Source organism: Panthera leo, chromosome D2, assembly GCF_018350215.1.
Source record: "Panthera leo isolate Ple1 chromosome D2, P.leo_Ple1_pat1.1, whole genome shotgun sequence".
NCBI lineage: Eukaryota > Metazoa > Chordata > Mammalia > Carnivora > Felidae > Panthera > Panthera leo.
In genome coordinates this window covers 30834759-30857858 of record NC_056689.1, presented here as the reverse complement: position 1 = coordinate 30857858, position 23100 = coordinate 30834759, and the positions used below count along the sequence as shown (strand labels likewise).

Sequence of the window (23100 nt, the reverse complement as noted above, 5' to 3'; positions counted from 1 at the left end):
AACGTGACTCAATCCAGACTCCACGGATGTCTGCTCTGGGATCTGTGAGCTCGGTCTCTTTTTTTTTTGGGATTTAATTCACACGCCATAAAAGTCACCCTTTTAAAGTACAAATTGGGTGGCATCTGGTACCTTCACAATGTTGTACAACCATCACCACTATCTAATTGCCGACTATCAAACCCAAAAAGTTAAACATAGAATTAATTACCGTATGACCCAGAAATGCCATTCCTAGGAATATACCCAAGAGAACTAAAAACAGGCATCCGAACAAATACTTGTAGACCCATGTTCACAGCAGCACCATTCACAGCAGGCAAAAGGTGGAAACACCCCAAATGTCCATGAACTGATACACGGATTAAGACATGTGGAAATGTGGTATATCCATACAATGGTTTTATTATTCAGCAAAAAGGGGCGCCTGGGTGGCTCGATCGGTGAAGCGTCCGACATCGGCTCAGGTCAGGATCTAGCAGTTTGTGAGTTTGAGCCCCGCATGGAGCTCTGTGCTGATGGCTCAGAGCCTGAAGCCTGCTTCCAATTCTGTGTCTCCCTCTCTGCCCCTCCCCAACTTGTGCACATGCTCACTGGCTCTGTCTCTCTCTCTCTCTCTCTCAAAAATAAACACAAAGTGGGGCGCCTGGGTGGCGCAGTCGGTTAAGCGTCCGACTTCAGCCAGGTCACGATCTCGCAGTCTGTGAGTTCGAGCCCCGCGTCAGGCTCTGGGCTGATGGCTCGGAGCCTGGAGCCTGTTTCAGATTCTGTGTCTCCCTCTCTCTCTGACCCTCCCCCGTTCATGCTCTGTCTCTCTCTGTCCCAAAAATAAATAAAAAACGTTGAAAAAAAAGAAATTTAAAAAAAAAATAAATAAACACAAAGAGGGGCGCCTGGGTGGCTCAGTCGGTTGAGCGTCCGACTTCGCTCAGGTCATGATCTCGCGGTCCGTGGGTTCGAGCCCCGCGTCGGGCCCTGTGCTGACGGCTCGGAGCCTGGAGCCTGTTTCAGATTCTGTGTCTCTCTCTCTCTGCCCCTCCCCTGTTCATGCTGTCTCTCTCTGTCTCAAAAATCAATAAACGTTAAAAAAAAAAATTATAAAAAAAAAATAAACACAAAGAAAAAATGTTTGCAAGATGGTTAATTTTGTGTAATGTGAATTTCACCTCAATTTTTTTTAAAAAAGTAATGAGAGCATGCCCTGGGTCATCTGAGCGACCTTGTAAGCAAGCACTGCCATGCCATTTGGGGCTGAAGTCTGCTGAAGTTTGTTTACAACCGAGTTCCTTTCCTGTGAAGGCCAAATGACATCATTGCACATGGTACAAACAAAGGTGATGGTTCAAACAGAGGAGGGGGTGGGGTGGAGAACTGAGCCACCCCACACATAGCCCATGGCAGCCTGGATGTGCCCAGAGGCCCAGCCTCTTAGGAGTCGGGACCATGTTCATGTTAACAGCATCTGTGTGAACTGAGCAAAACCCACCTGTTAGTGCCAAACTCCTGATCCCCACAAGAAGTGGGTTTAAGGGCTACTATATGCAGATTCCAGGAACACCACTATTCTACCCTTCTCTTCAAACAAGCTCCACAGATGCAGAGCTTCCATGCCCTCCCAAGACCAACAGATACAAAACGATACACTACTGAAACAGACACTTGGGGACTACTCACTGGCAGTCTGGGGTCTAATGTGAGTGATCAGAATTACGCAGCCAACCTCATTAATGCCACTTTGTACAGCAAGTTCAGGCGACAGAAGCAAGGGAAAACAGAAGAGTCCCGGCTCTCTACTGTCAACACAACACTGGCAACGCAGGTGCAGCTTACGTCCTTCCAATAAATTAACACTGTTCCCTCGCAATGGGTTGGCTTTCTGGTTTTATTGGTGTTTCATGTTTGTTTCACTGTCATACAGAAACTAAGTAAGCCTGAGTCATTTCTATCTAGTTTTATATCTGGACACATTTTAGTTATGTTCTAATAAGAACATTTAAATCAACATGTGAGGCTTTTCTTTTCCTTTAAAAGGGAGTCCACAAAAACACACACACTGTATGATTCCATATGAAATGTCCAGAGTAAGCAACTCTATAGACACAGAAAGTAGACTAGTGGGCTGGGGATAGGCAGTGACGACTAATAGGTACAGAGTATCTTTTTAGGGTTGGTGAAATGTTATAATTAGACGGTGGTGACAGAGGCAGGACTCTGTGAATACACTAAAAGCTACTGAATCATATGTTTTATTTATTTTTTAAACGTTTGTTTATTTTTGAGAGAGAGATTGTGTGCACCCATGTGGGGGAGGGGCAGAGAGAGAGGGAGACACAGAATCCGAAGCAGGCTCCACGCTCTGAGCTGTCAGCACAGAGCCTGACGTGGGGCTCGAACCCATGAACCCTGAGATCATGACCTGAGCCAAAGTTGGACACTCAACCGACTGAGCCACCCAGGTATGTTGGTTGCATCGTATGTTTTAAATTGGTGAAATTGTATGGCAACTGAATTATATCCCAAAAAGCTATTTTAAAAAGGGGGAAGGGTCCACGTGTTACCCAGGTTTGAGCAGCATGAAGCTGAAGAAATCACAGGGGAAATCAGCAAACCCACCTGTTGTTAGTTTCAAGGCTCACTCCCCTCTCCCTCCCCCTAGACCATCCCCAAGGGCTCAGAGAAGGAGGCTGAGATGAAATCCTAAATCACAAGATAAGCCCATATCGGAACACAACTCAAGATTCCTATGTCACGGGACTCACTTCATACAACAGTACTGAGACACTATGTTGAATTATTCAACTAGGAAAAACTTGAAAACAACGAAAACAACCGATGTTTGTAAGTATGCACAGAGTGTGGCCCATTCATACGAGGATGGCAACGGTCAAGGAAAGAAGCAAGACAATACAGATGCAGAGCCTCCGTGACCCAATTGGCTGGGGTCAGGTAGAGCCAGGAGCATGCAAATCTGAGCACAGGAGGCCCCTCTTCCTCAGGAGGCCACAGACTCCCTACCTTCCACCCACCTTCCACCCCCACACCCAAGGCAGGGTTCCTGTTGCCTCAATAAGGTGCATCTTCACTGCAACAAGAAGGGAGGCCTCCAGGGTCCATCTTTGATCGCCCAACAAATCATTCTCTCCTTGGGCCTAATCCTTCCAGCGATGTGTCAGGAGACAGGAAGAGGAAGCCCCCGCGGCTGGGAGGCGGTGGTGACGGAAGCAGGAACGCACGTCCACCCAGATGCCCAGCTACCAACTCACCCACCCCCAGGACAGTCTGATCTCTTGTGTTCCAACGCCTCCCTCCTCCAGAAACCCGCTCTGAATGGACCACCTTCAGGAAGCCCTCACTCTATCTCCCCAAAGCCCGGCTGAGCCCCAGCTCGGAGCCAGGGGCAGAGGGACACCAACTTGCATGGCCCAGGCTCCCGTCTCTGGGCCCTGGGCTCCCAGGGGGTGTGCAAGGAGCTCCCACGGCAGTGCTGGGACCCTCCCAAGACCAAGAGCTGAGTGAAAAAGCAGGCCCCAGGGCCACAGCCCCAGGGCGAGTTACATCCCCAAATCAAAACTACACAAATTCACCCAGAGGCACAGAAGAAACACCCGGGATATTCAGCAAACCGCTGATGGCATTACCTCTTCCTGGTGAAGAGAGGAGGTGGGGCATGGGGGCCTTTCGGGCGGTGAAGTGATGCCAGACTTGACCAAGGGGGTGGCCGTACGTCCCTGGCAGTTACCAACACTCATGCAGCTGTGCGTTTATAGAGCGCACGAATCTCATGGTACACATACCGCAACACACTCGTAAAACATCAGGTAGAGGTGGGAAAGGAGAGCAGCTGCTCAGTGGGTCCGGGTTTCCCTTTGTGGTGATGGGTACGTTCTGGAACTTGACAGAGGCAGTGGTTGAACAACATTGTGAATGTACGGGCCACTGAACTGGACACTTGAAAATGATTAATTTTGGGGCGCCTGGGGGGCTCAGTCGGTTGGGCGACCAACTTCGGCTCAGGTCATGATCTCGCGGTCCGTGGGTTCGAGCCCCGCGTCGGGCTCTGTGCTGACAGCTCGGAGCCTGGAGCCTGCTTCAGATTCTGTGTCTCCCTCTCTCTCTGACCTTCCCCCATTCATGCTCTGTCTCTCTCTGTCTCTAAAATGAATAAACGTTAAAAAAAAAATTAAAAAAAAAAGAAAATGATTAATTTTAGGGGTGCCTGGGTGGCTCAGTCGGTTGAGTGTCCGACTTCGGCTCGGGTCATGATCTCACGGTCCGTGAGTTCAAGCCCCGCATCGGGCTCTGTGCTAACAGCTCAGAGCCTGGAGCCTGTTTCAGTTTCTGTGTCTCCCTCTCTCTCTGACCTTCCCCCATTCATGCTCTGTCTCTCTCTGTCTCTAAAATGAATAAACATTAAAAAAAAAAAAAAAAGAAAATGATTAATTTTAGGGGTGCCCGGGTGGCTCAGTCGGTTGAGTGTCTGACTTCAGCTCGGGTCATGATCTCGCGGTCCGTGAGTTCGAGCCCCGCGTCGGGCTCTGTGCTGACAGCTCGGAGCCTGGAGCCTGCTTCGGATTCTGTGTCTCCCTCTCTCTCTCTGCCCCTTCCCTGTGCTCGTTCGATCGCTCTCTATCTCTCAAAAATAAATAAACATTTAAAAATTAGGAAAAACATGGCTAATTTTATGTCTAGTGAATGTCACCTCAATTTAAAAAAAAACTTTTTTAAAGGTAGGGAGGGAAAAAATTACTACACCCATTTTGCAGATGAGAAACTGGGCTCAAACGCAGCGGTGAAATGCCAGTCTAGGGTTTATCCACCTATGCCTCAGGCCTGGTTCGGGGCCCAGTAGAGGAGAGATCTGCTCAGACCTGCTCACCTCCCTCAAGGGGCCCGATCTCCAGGGAGGGCCCTTCTCTCTGGGGCATCTGAAAACCAGAACTTCCCAACAGGCCCTGGAGTGAGCCAACAGAGCAGCACCTGGGAACTCCTGAGACCCCCAAAGTCCGTGAGCTGGGCTGCCAATGGGGCAGGGAGTGAGCACCCCCTGAGAAGATGATCATACTAAGGCTGAAAAGCTGCTGGGCCAGGATGTGGGTGCGAAGAGGTCCCATCAGTTCCAGGCTGGATGAGGTCATCCTGGCTGGGTCCTGGGGCTCTGATGGAGGGCTGCCCCAGGGAATTAAGAGGTCAGCACCAGCTTCAGGGACTCCAGGAGGAAGGAGTGTAACTCCAGGGTGGCAGTCAAAGAGGACATGTCCAACGGCCACCTGGGACCAGCAGAAGAGGGTTAACTTATTCATGGGGTCTACAGTTCCCGGAAAAGGAAAAGGAAAAGGAAAAGAAAAGAGGAGGGGAAACTCCCCTCTGTGCTTTCTAAACATCCAACAATCTTCAAAACATCCAAGCGTCCCTGTCTTACACTCTGGGGAAGTTCTGGACAGAAGCCACACAGCCTGCAGGCAGGCAGGCCCTGGGGCTTGGCAGGCTGCAGAGGCTGGCAAGGCCAAGGTCATCTGAGGGCACCCACCTCTCTCCTGCATGAGGCCAACACCATCCCTTGGCAGTGGGGCCGTTCCTCATGGGCGAGGGCGGGAGGCACCGCAATGGACCCACGGCCCTCCCAACACCACACCCTCCCTCCTGGAATTTCCAAAAGCCCTAGTTCCCTGGGAGTCCTTGGGGTCAGCATGAGACACCCAGTTCCCAGATGTTCCCTACTGCCTGCCTTGGGCATGTAGGTAGCCCCAGATGCCCTGTGTCTTTCTCATCAGAGAACCCCAGCCAAGAAGGGGAACCTCTCGGAGCTAACACCAGTTCACACGTCGGTTATAGGAAATATACAAAACACCTCCCAAGGTCCCAGAATTCCACTATTAGACAGACATTCGCTCCGCAGGAAAAGCTAAGGAGTCTTCAAAGGCTTTCAGTTCATTCCCAAGAAGGGAGACCTATTAACCTATGGGTATCTTAACTAAAAGCAAAAATAAGCATGTTCCTGAAGCAGGAGCCGTCTGGAGCCCCAGCTCAAAACCGAGCGCCCCCAGGGAGGGCTGGCAGGCATTTATAAGAGGCAGCAGGGTCTCTGGAGACTGAGGGGAGAGCAGACGTGATTCGTAAAAGGAAAGTGAGAGGCCTCCAGCTTGTGTCCTAACAGGGAAACCAGGGCTGCCTCGGAGCCCAGAGTGGGAGGGACAGAAGGTCCCAGCATACAAGGACTCTCTTGACGGGCCAGGATGCGAAGTGTGGGTCCCCTCCCCATGTGCACGGATCTGTCCACGTTCCTAAACACACCAAGCGGTCACACCTTTGCACGGGCTGCTCTTTCTGCTTGAAGCCTTCCCTCACCCTTGCAAACTCTTGGCCATCCTTCAAAGCCCACCTGAAGCACTGCCCCACCCCCTAGCAGGCCACTCCCTCCGGCTGCCTCCAGCTCCCACCACAGATGGCACAGACCTGGGAAGGTGCCAGTCGGGTATTATACAACGTATGAATGTGCCTCTCTCACCCAGAAGGGACAGGGTCTCACTCACCTTTGGTCCCCTGCACCTCGCACTGAACCCAGGGCCAGGAACCCCAATCTAGAGGCACCCTGTTGCCTTCCGACCATCAGGCACTGCGCAAACACCCTGGCCTCACACATCTCTCCTTCTGCTGAGAAAGTAGGAATCAGGGTAATGACAGCGGCACCTGATGTTTACTGAGCACTTACTATGAGCCACAGGCCACCCCAAGGGCTCTCCATGAAAGATCTTCCTCTCATCTTTGCGACATCCCTATAAGGGAGTTCCTATCATTAACCCTGCCACACAAGGAATCAAGCACATAGAAGGTAAGTGAGCTGCCCGGGGGCACACAGCTAGTGAGAACAGGACCCGAAATTCCAAACCGGTGTTCTCCATCACTACAGATCCACTGTCGGGCAGGAAGATGCTCCGGGAGCAGTTGCTAGGACAGGCTCTGGGTGGAAGAGGAACTCAGAGACTCTAATGGCCAGTGCTTCCCAGGCCTTCTCTTTCCCCGGGTCCCAGCCAAAGACCCAGGGACAGTAGCAGAACCTCTTTCCAGTCTGAGCCTGCTGCTCCCGGCCCCATCCGGGTGCCAAGCACCAGTTGTAAGAAACATCCAAGGCCCTACAGCTTGGCCCATACTGGGGAGGCACACGGCTGCCTGCTGGGAGGCAGAGCCGTGATTTGGGGCTATTCTTAGCAAACCACTGGCTCCCCTCCCAGAGGCCTGGCAGGCGGCAGACCCAAGCTTCCATACGCCCTGCCTGCTATTTCCTGACCCTGCATGTGGAGATCCCACAGGGCTAAGGAGTGGCTGGTGGGCAAGGGGTGAGGACAAAGCCCTCCAGCTTTCAGATGAGAGGTGTCTGCCTGCCCAGCCTTCCCAGGCACGTGGCCTGCTGAAGCAGCTCTATGGTGGGGGGGTGGGGGGGGGGGGTGGTCCTGGCCGCAGGGGAAGGCTCGCGATCAAAGCTCCGCTGACAGGCACTCGCTCTGTGCCATACCCTGGGCTACACGCCTTCTACTGATTTTCTCCCATTTAACCTTTAAAATGCTCTCAAGGGCTAGGGGTTACTGGCCCCATTTTAAAGATGAGGAGTTTCATGCTAAAGGCAAGTTAATTCAGACATTAAGTAACTCGCGCAGGGTCATGCAGTAAGTTACGTGTCACTTAACGTAAGTTACGTGTCAAGCTACGTCTAGACTCTGAGCAGGCTCCCGATCTCCAGGTTGGGCAGGGCGGAAGCGACCACAGCCAGAGGTGGCGGGCCCCCCTCCCTGTCTGTCCAGGCCCAGGGTTTAGAGGAGGGGCAGTCCACACAGGGCAATGGTCTCACCAAGGACCCCACTGCATGTCTACTCTTTCTCTCCCCTAAGAATGATCCTTCCCTGGCTGGCTCAGTCGGTAGTCTGAGACTTTTCTTTTAAGTTTATTTATGTGTTTTGAGAGAGAGGGAGCGCCCTAGCGGGAAAGGGGCAGAGAGAGAGAGAGGGAAAGAATTCTAAGCAGGTCTCATGTGAAATCATGACCTGAGCTGAAATCAAGAGTCAGACGCTTAGCCAAATAAGCCACCCAGGCACCACGAACCTGAGACTCTTGATCTCTGGGTCATGAGTTCGAACCCATGTTGGGTGTAGAGGTTACTAAAAAAAGAAATAAATGAATTAAAAAAAAAAAAAAAAAGAATGGTCCCTTCCCTGCCAGAGACCCTCAGGCTTGGGCTCAGAAGGAGAGTCCCCAGTCAGGTTCCTCCTCTACCCAGGCCACACAGCCTCACTTGAGGAAACTTCTGGAAACCACAGGAAGATGAAACTCAAAGGTTCGAGGAGGCCCTGCTGGTGCTTACAGCACGTACCCAGCCCTGTAACTTAGGGAGAGGGGAGGTCAAAGGACTCTCGGAGTAAAACAGAGAATACCAAGCTCTCTGGGGGCTCCAAACCCCAGTGGGGGTCTAGAGACAAAACCACACCACAGATCACCTGCACCCCCACCACCCCTGCACCCCAGAGTCACGGGGATAACCGAACAGTGCACACCTCGACTGCATCTTGAGACCCGCCTGGGTCCATGTCCTGGCCTTGCCGTCAGGTGACTCGGCAGGTATATGTGTCCATATCCCCCGGGGAGCCCACAGCCAGCTCCACGTCTGCCCAGGTACTCGAGTCACTTCCACGTGACTCCATGTCTCGTGTCCATGCATGTGAGCTCACATCCACGCCCGCCATCCATGTGCCTGCCCATTATACATCTGCCTTTTGTATGGGGAGGTTCGAGCCCCCGTGAAGGTGTAATCCGCCCATACAGTCTCGGTGGCCCGTGTGTGGTCCACGTTCACGTGTCCACATTGCTGCCCCTGCACCCGTCTATACCCCTGGGTTGCTTGCCCACTTCCGTTGCCTTCCCGGGTCTTCACGCATGTCCTCATCCAGTTGCTCTCTGTCTCTGCCCACGCAGCTGTAAACCCAAGCACGCGCACATCTCTGCCCATGCCAGTATCCCCCACCTGTGCCCGGGTGACTCTGTGTGTGCCAACTGTTTGCAGGCGGGTGGGTGTATTCGCACAAGTGCTCACAATGCCAGCCACGGCTGTGGGGGGGGAGCTCAGCAACGCCCTCTCCCAGAACGGTGCCCAAGGCCATGGGCACAAGCACAATGCCACCTCCACCAATTGTTCCAGAAAGCAGAAAGCTACCAGAGATGACGGGGGAGGGGGGCAGAGCCCCAGACACAGCAGAACCTCAGAGTGAGGTCAGGGCTGCCCCGGTACCACCCACATCAAGCCAGTCCTGCCCTACCCACCCACCTCCATCACCCCAACTTCAATACTTGATGGCCAGCAAGGGGACTCACTGGAAACTCGGGCTCAGGGCCTCTAGCCTTCCAACTGCATCCCCAGCCCCCAGCAACAGAGGCTCTTCAGAAATGAAGTGAGGACTTCCCCCTGCTGGCCTCGGAACCTCCTACAAGGTTGGACCTAGACCTCAAACCTCACAAGCCCCAAAGAACCTGGGGGAGTCCCATGCTCAGCCTGACCCCAAAAACCAAATGGGTTTCTTCAGAAATCTACCAGCAGGGAAAGACCGTCCGAGAGTGGGGCTGGGGGCGCATACAAGCAAGAGAATCTCCTGAACGCCCCCCCCCCCCCCCGCTGCTCCCTGTCCACAGAAGTGGTGAGAGGTCCTCACTATGAGCAGAGTAACAAGGAGGGATGGGTATGGTGCTGGAACATTTTATACAGATTTGAACACATGCATATGACTGCATGAGAACTGGATTCCAGCTCCTCCCCCAATGATCGCAGCCTGTGTCACTCATTTAGCCATTAATCATGGGTAGCCTCTTGGCTTTCAACTATTATTATTAGTCCGGGACTGGTATTGAAAGCCTATAACAGCAAACTTTTCTGTATGTTTGCCTTGTATTCCCCATACGGCTGAGCCACCTGAGGACAGCACCCTCCCATCCTCCCATCCTCCCCAGCAGAGCCCGGGGCGTGGCATTTAAGAGGTGCTCAGACACTGGGTCTAGCTGCTCTGCACCGAAGCCAAAGAGTTGGTCCCTAGACCTTTGGTTGCGAGAGGAAAGAATCCCAGAAGCTTCTTGAAGCCAGGAAGCTTGCTTCCGTCTCTGACTCCCCAAGAGATAAGAACACATTCCAGCCATCCTGGCTACTTTAGAGTCAGGTGCAGTAGGTCTCCCACACCCCACTTTGCTTTCCTACAAGTCACGGACTCTTCAGGAAAAATCTCTGAAGATGAAAAGGGGATCTCCCGGGAGACCCAGGCCTAGAGAGGGAGAGGGCCAAAGGGGCTCAGAAGCAAAGCCCATTGTGACCTCTTAACTCTAACCAGTTCCATGGGCCCCAAGCCCCTTAAAGATGAGCCCAGGGACCCCATGAGTAGATCATGAGGCGGCTTCCCTCCTCCCGACTACACAGTGAGCCTGGCTCAGACGCCGCGTCCCAGGCCTAGCCCCAAAGAGTGGAGGCGCTGCCAGCCCACGTTTAGCCTGGTGCGAGGGAAACCGTGGGGGAGGAGATAGCCCAGCGCCCGGCAAACGACTCAGTAACCTCCCACTCTTTACTGAGGTCCCGCTTCTCTCCCAGGCATTAATTCCGTGCGGGTTTGGACGGGAGCCCAGAACCTCTCCCCTCCGGGGAGCCCAGGAGGCATGCGCCCCGGGGGATGGGGAGTGGGTGGTCTGAGCAGCCCCCGGGCCGGGGTTGCCCAGGGGACTCCAGATCTGCCCTCCCCTCGCCAGCCCCGGGTGCGGACGCGTCGGTACCTGCCAACACGCGGCTCCGGGGGGCATCCGCGCTCCTGCGGCTGGCGCGCTGCGCCCGGACTGCGGGCGCCGAGTCAGGCAGCGGCGGGGCGCGCCCGGCGCGGGCTCCGGCTCGCTCCTCCCAACTTCCCCAGCCCATCCGTGGGCAGAGGCGGCTCCGGAGGCGGGCAGGCCGGGCGCAAGAGGCGAGGCCAGGAGAACTGCAGCCCGCGCTAGCCTGCGGTGGGAGATGCGCGCCCCGGAGCCAGCGCGCAGCTCGGTGCCCCGCGCGCCCCGCGCCCCCCACGCCGAGGGGCGGACCCGGCCAGGCCGCCAATCAACGCGCCTGCCGCCCCCCCACCACCAGCCAGCCTGAGCCCCCGCCCCAGCCTCCGAGGAGGCGGGGGGCTCGTATTTAAAGACACACTCACCCAAGCCGCGTCCGGATTGGCATCCGCAGCTCCCGGGCGGAGAGGGAACGGCTGGCCCCACCTTCTCCGGCCCCGCTTCCTCCCTCTGCCCGCCCACCCTCTGCTAGGAGGAAAAGTTTGGGGCGGGGGAGAATGCCTGTGAAGCCAGTTCCTCTTCCCTTGTCATTAGTTCGGCTCCTTCTGGAAGATCCCCAAAGCCTCCATCCAGCCTCTCTGGCTGAAAGAAGCAAAAGCTTTCGGCGCCACACCCCCTCCCAAACTCCAGCTCCCCGGGAGATCTGCAGGCCGGGGTTTCCCTCGCCCCTCTCTGCTTTTTAAAGCCAGGCTGTGCCTCGGTGAGACCCAGATGAGTATCAGGGAGCCTGAATAAATGCCCCACAGTGCTGTGCAACCTGAGCTAGACGATTGACCTCTCTGGGCCTCAGCCCCCGCAGTGTCAACGGGCGTAAAGAGCAGACTGTCCTCTCAGTCGTGGGTTTTTTCCCAAGCCCTGGACGCCCCTCAGTTCCCAGAGGCTTAAAGGGAAGAGTGGGGCAGAAACTTTGGAAGGGGAGGGGTCCCTCTGCCCCTATTCCAGGCCTGTCGGCAGTGACACGCACAAGCCCCGCCCCTTAGGTGCCCCCGCTCCCATCCCGATGCCCCAGCAGCCCACGTGGGCCGGTGGCTCGCACGCCCTCGCTGGTCCCCACGTGCGTTCAGTCTCCCGCCGCTGCTTCCTCTCCGGGAGACTAGCTTTGTTGTGGTTAGTGAGTCACTTCCTCCCTCTCTCCGCACGGGAAATCCTTCTTCCTCACCTGTCACTACCTGCCTCGCCCCCACTCAGGGCTGGAGCCGGAGTCGGTGGAGCCAGGTCTCCCCCGGAGGAAGGCAGCGCTGTCTTCACCCCTTTCCAAAATCAGGCCAGAGGGCGCTGGGCTGAACAGAGAGCACCCCAGTTCGCCCTGGGAATAAATGAAGACGAAAGAAATGGTTGTCGTTTGTGGTTCTATTACCAGGTCTCCAGCACCTTTCAAATGCTTCATTCACCTGGATGATTTTTATGAGCTAAGTACTGTTATTACCCCTATTTTAGTGGATGAGGAAACTGAGGCCCAGGGAAGATTTGCCCTCGGCTCCAGGCCTGCCTTTTCCCCAAAAGAGATGTGTGAGAAGGGAGGAGAAAGTCCAGGCGTGGCCAGAGATGCACATCTGACGGCCGTCACAGTCCAGCAAAGCTAGGCTCAAACTGGGAAACATGACATAAACTCTCTGATCCCCAACTTCCTCATCCATAAGCTGGCCTGCTCTCCTTCAAGGAGGTGCTGAGAAGCCAGGGTGCTGGGGCGCCTAACTCACCCACCCCCTGCCAGATTCCCCACTGATGCCCCTGCTGCCATCCTGAGGATGCTGCCTTCCTGGATAACGCCCCCTTGAGGCCAGGACTAAGTAAGGGTCCAGCACTAGCATGAGCGCACACAGAAACATGCACACATACACACAGGCGCACAAATACACACACGTGCATACACACTGCTCTTCCTCCCTGGCTGTCCAACAGGTGCTGGGGGCTGTAGTGGTCTCGACTGAGCTCTTGGGAGACAAAATTCTGGCTCTGACCCGTCCTTTGGTCCCCAGCGCAGTGCCAGACTCATTCATTTGTATTCACCATGCACACAGTAGGTGTTCTAGTGGAATCAAGCAGAAAAGCCCAGGGCAGAGGTGTCCCCAGGAGAGCCAGCAATCAAAGCCCTTCTAGCCGCAATAGACAGCCTCGAGCCTCAGCTGGTAGACCCCAGAAGTAAAGGGTCTGGGGCTCGAAGGTGTTTCAGGGACAGGCCACAGACTGTATCCAGGCCACAGCACCCAGACTCGCCAGCTCACTCCCAGCTCCTGGGGCTCTGCCAAGTCCCTGATGATCATAGGGCTGGCGGTTGGGGGGGGGGGGACAACCACAAGAAAGCCTTTAGGACCAGATTTGCCCCATCCTAAGCCTGGGAGGGAGAGAGGGCTGAATACTGAGGGAGGAGGAAAGGACACAGAGCAGCCCTAGGTATGCCCAAGAGAAGGTGTTCTGTTCTCTCCCCAGCCCCAGGCAGAAGGGAAAAATCCCTTGTGCCAACTCTTTTGGCCCAAACTTCTCCAGAAGCTTCCTGAGAGGTCTGGAAGCTCAGAGCAAAAGCCCAAAAGTCCCAGAGAAAGGATCGATGGACCCAGAACAGGACCTCAGAAACTAGAGGGCTCTGGACCTATGCCCACTCTGCCGGCACCCCCACCAGCCCTGCCACCACCCCACGTCTCACACACACACACACACACGCACCCAAGACATCACTTCATCGACTAAAGAATGGCAGGGCCCAGTAGGTGGCCCTGTACAAATGTATGCACTCGTGCGTGCATACGTACACGCTTGTGTTGCTCACGTGTGAGCTCACGTTTGCAGAGATGTGAAGAAGCGTTTGCACAAGTGTCCAACACAAGTGAGCATGGGTCCACATGCCAATATGTGTAGCACACACACAAACCAACCTACCACAGCCCAAAGCTACAAAGAACAGCCAAGAACCCCACTACTCACACTTCCAGAACCGCCCGTGGCCTCCCCCTCTGCCCAAGCGAGCGAGGTGTCGCTGCTCTTGGAAGAGAACTCCCACGTTCAGTCCCTGCACAGAAACATAAGCTGTGGACGCCCCGGGTCCCCCGTGGGAACACTCAGGCCAAGAGTTATTTCCTGACAGGCACAAATGACTCGCCGGAAGGTAGGGGAGCTGAGTTCAAACCAGCAGAGATGAGACTTGACGAAAGACAAGAAACAGACCCTCCTGCTCTCCTCTGCTCCTCACTCCCTGCCAAGCCCACTGCAGGCCACGGGACGCCGGGCCCGGGGAATAGACAGAGTCAGGGCAGGGAGCCGCCTCGCCTTGCTCCCCGTGGCACTGTTACGGTCGTGATCTGGGATTCACACGGGCCCACCAGCATCGCTGGGCGTCTTGGAGCCTGCGGTCCTTCCCCCTGAGCCAGGCGGTCTCTGAGCCTCCAGCACCACGCATCTGCTGCTGAGACCCAGCACAGACCCCTTCCCGCTGCCTGGCTGCCTGGGGTCCTGCTGTGGCTGCCTGGCCTTCCAGGCCCACTGCCCCCTCTCCAGGACCCAGCACCCACCCCTCATCCATTCAAGCCCCTTCTGAGCACGACCCAGGGCTTATGGACATGGGCTTGGGGCAGAGCACGCTTGCCCTGGGTCTGGCTTCAGCAGCTTTACCACCTAAAAGTTCCCACGTTTTGGAGTCGCATTTTCCTCATTTGTAAAATGATAGGAGTGGTTCCTGCTTCCCAGGAACGTCTGGAGGATTGAAGGGGTGTCTGGCATTCAGCCAGAGCTCACTGATGTCAACTATTGCCATTGTTACCATTATTGTCACCTGTACTCGTGCTCTGACCCAGCCCTGAACCTGCCAGGGCAGAGGGCTTCTTCAAGACTGAGTTCTGCCTCCTCTAGGCAGCGTTCCCTGCTGACAGGATCTCTGTCTGCTCAGGACTCTTTGCCCCTCACCTCTGTGCAGGGCCCTGGACCTGAGCACACCTACCTGGCACAGAATATATGTTCAATAGCTGGCATTGTAGTTATCAGCAAGGTCATTCATTTTATTGCTTGTACCCTCTTTTGGGTTTAGGTTCAACGATGACATCTCTCCTGACTGAAATTCATACACTGGGTTCTGACTTTTTTGACTGATAGTCAAAGAAATAAATATGTTTTGCGCTGGGACCACCAGCTCTACAGAGACTTGAAAATGTGTGTGTTTCACCAAAACCTGCATAGCCTCCTGTGTGTGGTGCATTCTGACACTTTCTCATGCATTCTGTCCTGTTTTTGTTCTTGCTGATTGCAGTACACAAAACTGATTTTACCTGTGACCTACAGTTTGAAAGTTCTGCCCCTGAGGGCAGGGGGACCTCCCCTCCCTCCCCCGGTGCCACTCAGTGCCTAACTGAAGACTGCCCAGGACATATGAGAGGAGGGTGGTTCTGTTTCCAGAACATTCCTCAAGGACGACAGAGAGAGTTCTCCATCAGAAGAAAAGAGAAAAGGGAGAAGAAATCCTGGCTCATTCATTCAACAAATATTCCATTCATTCATTCAGTCAGTCAGTCAGTCAGTCACCAAACATTTACAGAGCCCCTTCTGGATGCCAAGCCCCGTTCTAGGCCACGAGCAGTGAATGAGACAGATGAGATCTTGCCTTCGGGGGGCTGACATTTTAGTAAGGTGGGGGTGAAGGGTGCAGTAAGCAAGCAAACAAAACCGGGAGCAAGATCATTTCAGAGGGATTCATGCTATGGAGAAAATAATACAAGAGAATGTTATCGAAGACTGTACGGGTAGGGCTACTTTAGAAATGACGGGGGCCTCTGAGAGCCTCTAGTACCTTATCTGTAAAAGGGTGACGAGGACACTTACCTGAGCAGGTGGTTATTGGACGTAAGCAGGGTGAGGAAGTCAAAGTATACAGCACCGCCTTGTCACAGAGTGGCCTTTCTCACCATCGTTGTGAGATGGAAAACTACGGCCTGATTTGAAGGCGGGCCGCGAGAAGTCCCCCAACGCACCGCACTGGGGTTCAGAGGAGGTTGAGGGGTCAACGCCAGCTACGGCACAAGCCCAGGACTCACGCGCGTATTCACTCGTCCCTCTGCACAGCCTGCCTGCCTTGTCCCTCTCCATTCTGCCCCCACCTCCCTACTCACCACAGCCCAGTTGGAGCTGTGCTTTCTCTAAAAGCTAGGGCACTGAAGAGTTAACTTCTTTCTAGGGGGGTGGCCCAGACCACATAGGGCCAGATGCCCCAGGCTCCCACGCCCAGCAGCCTTCACCACCCGACCCTGTGCTTCACAGGGCTCCCAGCTGATGAGACCACGCCGGCCCAAGAACATAGGGGCTGGATCCCAGCAAGACAGCGAGGGGCTGCAGATCTGAAACCCAGCCCCAGGCAGATGCTGAAGAGCCCAGATCTGTCCAACGGGGGCAGAGAAAGCTGGGTGGGGGGAGGTCCCTGTGCTCTGGTCCCTGCAGTGGTGTCAGGGTGATGGCGAGGACCCTGTCTCAAGGAGAGCTGTCCCCTGTCTCAGAGCTCAGGCATCCAAGCTCCATATGACAATGTTCTCTAAGTACCTATGATATGCCTGACCCTGGGTTCAGGGCACAGAGATAAGCAAGATCCTACCCCACCCTAGGTGCTCAGAGACCGAGGGTGAGGCAGACAGGTACCTCGATCGTTTCAGAGTGAGGTGTTTCCTGCAACGGGGAAGTGGGACCAGGATGCTGGGGGAGCGGGGATGGGGGGGGACTCAGCATGACCTCCCAGCTCAGCTCAGGATGAAAGCGGGGGCCCCGCAAGGGCCCTGCCAACCCTGGCAGCGTGAGGTGATTTGCCCCGGCCTCGGCATCAGACAAACCCAAATTTGAATTCAATTTCTGCCACTTGTTAGCTGTGCGACCTCAGGCAAGTCTCTGAGCACCTCTGAGCCTCTGTTTCTACGTGTATAAAATGGGGACAGTCACATCTACCTTGACGGGGTTTTTAGAGCTCTCAAAACTTAGCTGTCTGAGAGGAAGCCCAATACATAACAGTCGTTGTGGCTACTGTTATCATCAGAAGTTTCCCTCTGAGACCTCGTCTGTCTGCCTTCACTTCCTCCCTCCTCTGCCTTCCCTAGTCGGCACCTGCATAGTGCCTCCCTAGAACACACAGAGAATCGCCTGCCCCCACTGCTATCAGAAAGGAGCTCCAAGTGGCCTTCTGCTGGGTCTCACTGAAGAATCCCAGGCCCTGCACACTGGGAATAATGAGGCAGGAGGTAGGGGGAGGCTGAGAGGGGGTCTGCCAAACCCTGCAGCAGGGAGATCATGCATTCCTGAATAAACAGGCTGTCACCCCTTCCCTCCCTCCCTCTCTCTCCTTTAAATAACCCAGATCTGTTGCCCAGTTGTCTCCAAGCAACACCACTCAGGCTCCCAAGGATGCCTCAGTCTGACAGAACCATTTATGAAGATGCTGCAGGGGAGGTGGGGGCAGGGCGGGGGTTGAGAGGTGGGGGCAGGGCGGGGGTTGAGAGGCCCGACACGGCATCTTCCCGAAGCCTTCATGTGGCAAGCGCCTGGGCAGACCCCTCACCAGAGCAGTGGGCAGCACTTGCTTACCAGACACGTTCCAGGAGGGGCTGAAGCCCCCAGACTTACAGGGAAGGTCCTTGGGACACACAGGGACAGCTTGGGACACACAGGAGCCAGCCAAATAAATGCCTTGGAAAGATCACTAGCCGAGACTCAGCCTCCGGGGTTCCAGTCTCAGTGTCAACACTCACCAGCTGTGTCATCCCAGCCCCGTCACTCACCCTCTCCGAGCCCCAAAGAACCGTCGGGCTAGAAGACAGCTTCCGTGGCGGGTCAGGAGAGGGGCACTGTCACACTGTCGGACAATATGTACAAACTCTGCCACAGCAACTCCATTTCCGGGAAATTCACCCACATTTGTACACACGCGCCAACTGACAACTGTGCAAGGGTATTCACACTTGGCAGTGGTGAAAGATTGGGAACAACCAAAAAGCCTGTGGACAGAGAGAGGATCCGCTAGATAAACTACGGAGCATCCGGAAGCGGAAAATACCACGCAGCTGTTTTAAAACACAAGGCAGAGGTATGCGGGCCGATGGGAAAGGATCTCGAGAGCTGGGAGCCAAGTCCAGACGTGGACGTGGACACGGACGGTCAGGGCAGTGTTGTCTGTGACGGTGCAGGGCCCGTCTCGAGAGGAATGGATAAGCCACGGGGATTCCAACCACGGAATCCTGCACAACAGTTCCACCCAACAATCCACGTGGACATGCAGAAATGCGGAGCGAGCGTGAAAATGCAGCGTTCCGGGGCAAACTCATCAGCAGAGCTCAACGGGCCGCAAAATACCCTCGATGGAAAGTAACAACGCTTCTACACAGAGAAATACCGTAGCCTCTCTAAGCGAGGATACGTACATTACACGAAAACATTTATCAAACACTCTACCACGGGTGCCTATGAGGAAAAGGATGACACAAAGGGAAAATAAAACAAAGAGAACCACACAAGAGAAAAGCTGCCTACGTCGATCATGATGAGGTGCTGAGGGTTCAGGAAAATTATTTACTCAACTCTGCGGCTGAGTTAAGGAGGAAGGAGGGGAGGCAAGAGGGAGGGAGCCAGGAGAAGAAACTGTAGGACAGAATGTCTAATATTCTAGCACTTAGGAGCTGCAAAAAGGGTATGAGTGTGTGTGTGTGTGTGTGTGTGTGTGTGTGTGTGCTATTTTAAAATAATTTTTTAAATGACCTCATAGATTTGTATACACATGCTCAGTCTCTGACAGGCTATGGTAGATTCCAGGGAGAGAGCTTAGCCCTCACAGGGGAATTGGGGCCTCAGAATGGGAAGCCCACTCACCTTCCACTCATTAGCCTTTGGTACAGCGGATGTTTTCAGCCCATGCACCTATGACATGTTCTTTTTTTTTTTTTTTTTTTAAATGTTTATTTATTTTTGAGAGAGAGAGACAGTGTGAGCCGGGGAGGGCAGAGAGACAGGGAGACACAGAATCGGAAGCAGGCTCCAGGCTCCGAGCGGTCAGCGCAGAGCCTGACGCGGGGTCCGAACCCACGAACCGTGAGATCGTGACCTGAGCTGAAGTCAGACGCTTCACCGACTGAGCCACCTAGGCGCCCCGTCTATGACATAGACTAATAGTTAAATCATCTTTAATTTTTATTTTGAACATTTTCTATACGAACAAAGATGGAGACTAGTATACTCGATTTTATGTACCCATCATTCAGATAGACAACTATCAGGATTTTGCTTCCTCTACTGTTGGTCTCTTTTTTTCTTTTGGTGTTCTTGTTGGCAGATCTTAAAGCAACCCCTCCATATCACACGGTTTCCTCCCTACCCGCGTCAGAATACAATGGATGTAATAAATGCGGTTTAAAGAAACAAAGGCTGAGAGGTGAAGCAGTGCACCCTGCCGGATGCGGAAGGACTCCCTGTATGAAATCCCCAAAGGCAGTGGTCCCTGCCTCTGCTTGACTGCTCCCAGAGACCAGGAACTCACTACCTGCCCCAGTCTCCTTCTGCGTCCGTAATGGCCTAGAACTTGGCCTCTCAGAAGGGACAGACACCACCCCACTGTCCCCTTGCTGTCTTGGAGGCACCCGGCAGTGGGCATGGGCAGCTCAAAGCCACAGGGAAACAGGCCAGCTCCTTAGAGGCTGTTCCTCTCCAAAACAAACTCAGAAGCATAAAAGCACACCGTGTATATTCACAGAAACTGGAGGCCACTGCAGCTCAGCTGGCTTGGAAGGCCCGGACAGGCACCCCTCCACCATCACCACCACCACCCCCCGGGGCCCAGGCCACGTGACACAGGCATTCACTGCCCTGGCAGTCAGGGGTAAATCTTGGGCCAGGACTGGACAGTTGTTCCCCAGCCTGCCTGTGTGCGCGTTGGAATCGCCAGCAAGAAAGATTCAACCTCAGACCCCTAGGCTCCCCTCCAGTCCTCCGAAGCCAGGATTTCCAGGGCTGGCAACTGGGAAAGCCCCCTGGCTGGTTTTAAGGCCGCAGTCGAGTCTGGTGTTTGGGAACCGCTGGGCCAATAAACTCCGAGGCGCTCTTCCAGCTCCAATAGTCCCTTCCAACTCTTAGCTGCCTGCCCTTGAACGAAGATTTTGGCCTTCCCCCACCCATTAGCACGGATGCAACATTCCCACCTGCAGCTGACAGGGCAGCAGGTGATGGCAACTCCCCTTACGAGTGTGCCGGCCGAGGCTCAGAGGAGCACATACGGCCCCCCAAATCCACGGTGCTTTCTGGAACTAGAGGCAGCAGATTCAGAGACGGCCTCTTGCCCCCTCCTCCACACGGTCTTCCCTCCCACCGGGAAGGATAGACACTAACCGTTCACCCTGTGCCACTGTTCGTGTGCATTAACTCGCTTCGCCTTGGCAGCACGTATATTAACTCACTGAAAGCTTGCCTCCGTCCCAGGAGGCAGGAGTAGCCTCCTTTGGCAGATGAGGAAACTGAGGCTCGGGGAGGTGAACTACGCTGGCCAGGGCACACTGCTGGGAAAGGGGCGGAGTGGGCTTCTCACCGGGCAGCCTGGCTTCAAAGCTCGCCTTTCCCCACCACAACACTTGGCGGCCCCCGCGACCCAGCAACCGAGTGAGACATCTGATGTCCCCCGTGGCCTGCTACCAGAAGAGAATGTGCCATTTTATACTGTGCGTCAGAAATGACCCACCGGAAAGCAGACAGCAAGGACAGGTCAGCCATGCAAGAGCTCACCGGGGGGGAAAGCGTGGGAAAGACTGGGGCAGGAGTAAGAGGGAGCGTGTTCAGAGTGCAGGGCAGGCCTGCCATCTATGAAAGGAGGCGCAGGAAGGAGGGCGGGGAGGAAGAGCCCAAGACCCGTCACAGGCCCCGAGCGCGTCGCGCACCGCGCATCGCGGCCAGGCCGAGGGACGGCCGGAGCAAAGACTGCCCAGGAAAGCGGTCCTGCATCTGGCAAATGTGGCCCACGCTGGTGCCTCAGCTGGGCTCAGCCACCGGCCGGGAGCGGCCCAGGGAGACGGTGGCCTCCGTGTGAATGTGGCTGTGGATCCTGAAGGTGTGGCGGCCGGGGGCAGTCAGCTTACTGCGTCCTGCAGCGAGTTCTCTAGAAGGGAGCTCCGAGCGGCACACCTCAAGGCTGGCGCCCGTGGCCTGACCCACCGGCCATGGCCTGCCTGTCCCCTCCACCCCTGGGCAGGGACCTCCCCGAGGGCAGGGGCGCGAGCTCTGTTCATCTCTGCGTCCCAGCCCGAGGCATGGCCTAGACTAGGAGCTTCATAATCGGCGTATAAGCCTGCGATCAGCAGAGCGGCGCTTCCACTGTGATCCTGGCAGAGGAAACAAGAAAGAAAATCAAGTCTGGATGTACTTACTATAGGCCAAGCTTGGAGCCAAGGCCTGTAAAATGCCTTTGGGGTTACAAAGGGCTTTCTCGAGTTTCTCATGTTGGTTGCGCTCAACCCACCTGAGGGGTAGGTGCCACTCCCACCTCCCGAAGCATTGAGGCTCAGGTGGTGATGACTCTCATCCGAGGTGGCTCTCCTGACGCCAGACTCTGCCGTGCTCCCGGGCAGGGGCTCCTCCTGGGACAAAGACAGGGAAATCCACGCTTGAGACCTAAAGAAAGGAAGCTTCCTTAAAAACCTTGCCGGGTGCCCCTCACCCTGGCAAGCCCCTCTAACCAAGCAGAAAACCAAGGGGCGGGCTTGATGGGGGCCATGACCAGACAGGTTGGGTGTTCAGGCTCCTGACCAGGCTTGCGGAGACCCGAGCCCTTAACCTAGCTCCTGCCTCACCACGTCCACACTGGGCAAGTCCAGGGACCTCTCTGGCCTCATCTGTAAAGTGGAGTAAATAATTCTTGTCTTATACGTAAACACAAAGCCCTCTCTGCTCACACCGGGTCTGTGCTGGGTAGGTGGACAGACTGTGCATTTGGTGGCAGGGGACAAACTCCAGGTAACTCTGAACGCTGTCAGAATGAGCCCCCTGGTTCCCCTTCCATGGAACCTCAGGGCTGGAGGACCGCTGGTGAGGATGTCACCAAACGCCTCACCTCACCTCGGAATGCTCCCCAGGACATCCGGGCCCTTCACTGGGTGCATTCTACACGCTCAGCACTGTGTTAGACGTCGTACCCACAACCCCGTTACTCACTTTTGAAAAGGATATCCCATTACTATCCTTATTTTCGGAAGAAACAGAGGCACAGAGACACTGAAGAACTCACGCAATGGCCCCCAGCCCCCTCTGACTCCAGAGTTCTGTGCCCAGCCAGCAAACTGCTCCCTGGCTGCAATCCTCCCCGGGACAGGGGGCTTGCTCCCTAGGGAGCCTTCCCTGCAGAACTGTGACAGGTACAGGACGTCCTTCTTCTTTCTCCTAACGTGAAGCTGACGCTTACTTCCCAGTCACTCCCCTCGGTCCTCACTGGTCCTGCTCCCCCGCACCTTGGGACCACCAGATTCACAAATGGGATCACATTTCATTAAGTACCTCTTTCTTTCAAATATTTGAGAAATACCCATCTCATGCCTCCCAGCCCCAGATGTCTTCGGCTTAACACCCCTGGGGCTTTCAAAAGCCGGTGGGAACCTCCAGAACCAGGAGAGACCTTAAGTGTTATTGTACCTCCAGAGGCCCCGGGAGGCTCCTTTCTAAGCGGGGGCAAAAAGAGAATGAAGCTGTTCTTTCTCTCGCCACTCAGCAGGCTTCCTACCCCCCAGGAAGCTGGTCTCCTGGCTCTGACTTCACACCTGGCTGACATTTGACATTTAGAGACCTGTAGACAAGTCTCCTTCTGGGCCCACCGGCCACCTCCTGGCCTGCAGGGGTGCACTGCTGACCTGCCATTGGCAGGAGACAATGCAACTGTTAAAATGTCCTCCGTTCTGTAGGGGCAGAGAGGGAGCAGCCAGGATGAGGCAGGAAGGAAATAAAGAGCCCAGCACAGGGGGTCAGGAAAGCCCCAGCAGGGTCTTGGAGGTGGGCATGTTGAGTGTCCCACTCGGGGGCCCGGGTTTCCCCACAAACCCCTTGTCCCATGCTGTCATTTCCTCTCGGCTTCCCCCAAGTTACTCGGGGACGACCACCCCCCACCGCCCCTCTGAAAACCACTATCCCGAAAGCCTCTGCAAGTTAGTGTTTAATGGGTAGAGAATTCCACCTGAGGATAATGAGAAAGTTCTGGAGATGGATGGCAGTGACGGTTGTGCGATGCGAATAACCTTACTGCCTCTATACTGTATACTTAAAAGTGGTTAGTTAAAATGATCA

General features: G+C 54.9%; 1 protein-coding gene across 3 annotated transcripts in view; it reads right to left on the bottom strand.

Moving 5' to 3' along the window:
- Positions 1-11244, bottom strand: part of PALD1 (phosphatase domain containing paladin 1) — a 72601-nt gene extending 61357 nt beyond the window's left edge. For 2 of the 3 annotated variants that reach the window (XM_042908519.1, XM_042908521.1), the window contains exon 1: positions 10792-11043. The gene's annotated coding sequence lies outside the window, so the exon portion shown is untranslated. Of the gene's footprint in view, positions 1-10791; positions 11044-11201 lie in introns of those variants that run through there. The other variant, XM_042908520.1, reaches the window with a different exon arrangement.
- Positions 11245-23100: the final 11856 nt, after the last annotated feature.